We start from the raw sequence: 4912 nt of genomic DNA, 5'->3' as shown, positions 1-4912 counted from the left end.
GGCAGGGCCTGCCGAGGCCTGAATGTTCCTGTCCATAGAAACAGAAATCTGGCCTGGGCCACTCTCTTGTGTGAATCTGAAATGCCGGCTCCTCTCTATCAGGTTGGTTTTGTTTCTTGTATCTCTGCGAAGGCAGGCAGGCAGCGTGGTCACCTGTGAACGCAGCAGCCACAATTGGTTTAGCTGCCTCACTGATAAATGTGCCTTGGATAAACTACAAAGGGATTATCAGCGTTCCCAGTAGCTAAAGGTGATTTTCAAGAAGAGGGAGGATTGCTTCAAACTGTTCTTCTTGAATTTCATTTTAATATTTTGCTTGACAGAGCACAGAGCCGATGGATATGCACATATTTAACTCCAATGACCAATGTGGTACCATCTCTGAAAACTTGGAGCCCGATTCTGTGTCTTCTTTTGGATTCCATTTTGCTCAGGGTTGGACATTCTCCAAAAGGTCAGCCAGGAAACATCCCTGGATGCCAGACATCAAGCAGAGGCTCTCAGGCCACCAGGCCATTGGTGTTCATTCATTCCTCCTAGAAATGGGCACAAAGTAAAGGTTAATTCAGACCATTTGGCAAATGTTTGCCTGTCCACTGAAGTTATATAAACCAGTCCATGCTGACTGACTGCAAAACTACATCTATTTCATCTTCCACAAATAACCCAGCTGAACCAAAAATCAGACCTCTACTGAAGAAAATTAGGGTTTATGGGAAATTACACCAAGAATAACTGAGAGTTAGAATTCAAATTAGTAACATACTTTTAGGGTACTGTCTAATACACATTATGAAGACATTTATTTATTTTTTAATTGGGAAGAAGAACTGGAAAGATCACGTGCTAGAGGTATTATGAAACTTATCTTTAATAGCCTCTTTTAACCTAAAAGTATAATCTCAGATGGTCTCATCTGAGTTTCATGTTATGGAAAGGGGGAGGGATTTGTAATAGTAATAGCTACTATTTATTGATTGCTCTGTGCTAAGTATTTTCTTTACTAGCATTATCTTAATTAATCCTTACAAAACCCTATGAGGTAGAAACTGTTATTAGCCTCATTTTTGAGAAAAGGGAAATGAAGTTTAGGGAAGTGGGACAACTAGGTAAAGTCACATAGCTAGGAAAGGGCGGTTAGTGTTTGGACTCAGGTCATCTTCCAAAGCCATTTGTACTTACCCGCTGCACTACACTGCCTCCTCAAATTGTCTGGCTCTGTTCTGGAGCGTATTAACTATATGTATAAACTCTCCTTGGTAAAATCACATAACCTTTCTAAACTGTCTCCTCATATTTAAAATGGAGATAATCATACTTACCAGATATGTTTACATGTGAAAGTATATATAACAATACAATCCTATATGCATCTAGTTATTATGTTGAAAAAAGATAGCTTTAACTGAAGCAAATAACACAGTGGCCAAATAAATCTTTAAAAACATCATTTTTTAAGTGACTTCACTCTTTTAACACTCTACAATGACTCTCTATTCCTATTAGAACAAGTTCAGACCCCTTTGCCTCGAAATAAGCCTGGCCGCTCTTTATCCATTTAGCCTATGGTCTTATGGGGCAGAACCTTCTGTCTGGACTGTCTTTTTACTGTTACCTTTTGTGGTAGGCTGAATAATGGCCTTCCAAAGATGTCTATGTCCTAATCCCCAGAGCCTGGGGAACCTGTGACTATGTTACCTTACTTAGGAAAATGGATTTTGCAGATGTGATTAAGTTAGGATCTTGAGATGGGGAAATGATCCTGGATTATCCCTGTTGGCCCAATGATATAATCACAAGGGTTCTTATAAGAGGGAGGCAGGAGGTCAGAGTCAGTAGCAGGAGATGTGACAACAGAAGCAAGAAGGTGGAGTGATATGATAAAAGGGCCAGGAGCCCTGGCATTCAGAAGCTGAAAAGGCAAGAAAACAGATTCTCCTCTGAAGCCTTCAGAGGGAACGCAGCTCTGCTGACACCTTGGCTTTTATGGACTTCTGACCTCCAGAGGTATCAGAGAATAAATTTGTATTGTTTTAAACCATTAAGTTTATGGTAATTTATTACAGAAGCAATAGGAAACTAACTCACTTCTCATGCCATGATCATTCAGACCGCTGCTCTTTTGCCCAAGCTGTTGCCCTCATCCGAAATGTCCTTTTCTTTCTCCCTTCACTTTGCTAAACCTCACTTTCAAGCTCAAGTCCCATCTAAAACCTACAGCAGATGAATTGTTTACCACAGAATCAACAGACCACTTGACCTTATTCTGGCATATATTGCTTATTTATGCATTGATTCCTCAAGTATTTGTCCAACACCTGCTAGATGCTGGACATATGCCTTCAAGAAGTTCATGGTCTAAGAAAGGAGGCAACTGGTTACTCAATGCATCTACGAGAGAGGTGACAATGGAAAGCTACATATGTGGAGGGGCAACTGACCAATTTGGGGTTGGGCAGGGGAGACTTCATGGAAAACTTGGTGATTGGGAGGAGCTTTAGATCTCGAATTGTTCATGTTTTCAATCTTAGTATTTCTAAAAACATTGGAGAAGAATAGTAGAGTGGTAAAGAGAGTAAAGAGTATGGCTTTAGAATTAGCATATATGAATTAGAACTAAGCTTTGCCACTCCCTGGTCAGTTTCTCCATCTGTAAAATGGGAATGGAGGTAATATTAGTAGCTCCCCCATCCGCTGTAATCCACTTACAGCAATGCCAGTTATGTAGTAAGCAATAAGCACTTATTAAGTGTTTATTATCCTTTAAATTCAAGAGTGCATACTGCTGCCATATTGGTCTCCTTTTGCATTTATACATAAACTGAGTCCAGATCGATTGATCGATCGATCTATCATCTATCTATCATTTAATCACCTATCTATCTATCTATCTATCTATCTATCTATCTATCTATCTATCTATCTATCTAATCTATCTATTATCTGTCGTTTGTCTGTCTGTCTGGCCCTGCATCTAATTTTGTACTTGAAGTATTGCATTCTTTCTTTCTTTTTTTCTTCAAACAGTCTCTAGAATTGTATAAGCTTCTCTCCCCGCATAGGAGTTAAGGGTGTGAACTCTGAAGCCAAGCTGCCTGGATTCAAAGCTAGTTCTGCTACTTACTGGTCGTGTGGTCTTTCTGGTTTTCTTATCTGGAAAATGGAGTTGATAATAATGCTACCTACTTTATGGATAGTCGAGAGGACTGATTTTAGTAAGCATCCAGTAAGTTTTAGCAATTCTTATTAGTTATTGAGAAACTTAAGAAGTCTCTAAGGCTGTTAAAGCAAGAATAGCAGTTATGAGAGTAGGCTAGTGTACAAACCTCATGAGAATAGAAACTGGCTTGTCTTGTTCACTTCTTTATCCCCAGAACTTTAAAAAGATCAACACATATTATATTCTTAATTACTGTGCCAGATTGCTTCACTTATTACATATTATTTTATTCTTATATTTTTATTTTTTCTATCTTATCTGTCCAACTAGATTGTGATAATAATAGCTTATTATTTATGTAGTACTGCGTAGAATTATTTATTCTTCTAATAAATATTTATGGTACATGATAGGTACCCAATACAATATTTCTAGAATTAAATCACGACTAATCTGTCCAAATGCAAAAATATTGAGACCTAGTCTTTTCTGACTATCTTTTGTTTTTTGGTAACATCTACATAGGATAAGTCTAAGGTGCATTTTGGCATGGTAAGAACTACACTAACTACACAAACAGAAGAATCAATACATTGACTACAGAGAGAGAGTGTTGTCCTCACCATCACAGAGTTATTGATCATCTCCTTTGCATAAGCACCTGCAATTCAGGGCACAATGCAGGTGGGCTCACAAGGGGAAGACAGAGGGCACATGGTAGTGTGAGAGAAAGGAATTGAATTAGGAGTCAGGGAATCTTGATCCTGCTACTCTCAGTTTATCCTCTGCCTCTCTCTGTGACTGTGGGTGAATCATTTAACCACTTGGAGCCTCATTTTGCTCACCTGTAAAGAGTCATTAGTACTATCTGCATGTATTACTTTACAAGATTGTTGTATTAAATTATGTATTAAATTTTGTGAAAAAGCACTTTGTAATTCTTGTCTACCTCAGAACTACTGTGTAAAACAAGAACATTTAAAAAAGGAATAAAAGAGCCAAGAGAACATATATAAAAATGAGAGAGGGGAAGAGAGAGAAAGCTATTACAAAGGAAAATTCTAGATATAGAAATTAAAAAAAACAAATTATGTGCGTATACAAATAAATGTGGCAAGAAAAGAAACAACTATGAAATAAATATTAAATAAATAAAACAAATATTTTTTAAAAAGAACTACTGTAGCACTGGTATATAATAGGTGCCCATAAATGTTTACTCTGTGAATTAATAATTCTATATAGAATTCTATAAAGAAGTTATAATTACTACAATCTAAGAAGATCAGACAGAAAAATAAAAAAGTATGATAAAGAGTATAAAATAATGTATAATAAGAGAAAAGTTTGGCATGATGTTTAAGGATGTATTCGAGATGTGTCCCAAATCTGACCATTTCTCATCGTCTTCCACCATCTTTACCTGTTCTATTGCAATAAATTCTAACGGATCTCTTTGTTTCTACTCTTGCCCCCTTATAGTTAATTTTTACATACAATGGACAGCATGATCTTTCAAAAACGCATGTCATATCACGTTACTCCCTTACTTCTAGTCCTCTGACGGCTTCCCATTTTACTCTTAATAAAACCCAAGTTTTCACTATGGCCAGTGTGATTTGGCCCCTGCCTACTTCTCTCCAATCTTGTCTTTTATTACATTTGCCCTTATTCACTGTGTGTTCCAGGCACATTGGTCTTGCAGTTCTCTGAACAGATGCAACCTTTTCCTGCCTCAGGGCCTTTACACTT

Source organism: Pteropus alecto, unplaced genomic scaffold, assembly GCF_000325575.1.
Source record: "Pteropus alecto unplaced genomic scaffold, ASM32557v1 scaffold25, whole genome shotgun sequence".
NCBI lineage: Eukaryota > Metazoa > Chordata > Mammalia > Chiroptera > Pteropodidae > Pteropus > Pteropus alecto.
The sequence above is the reverse complement of the archived record's forward strand: the minus strand, read 5'-3'. Positions refer to the sequence as shown.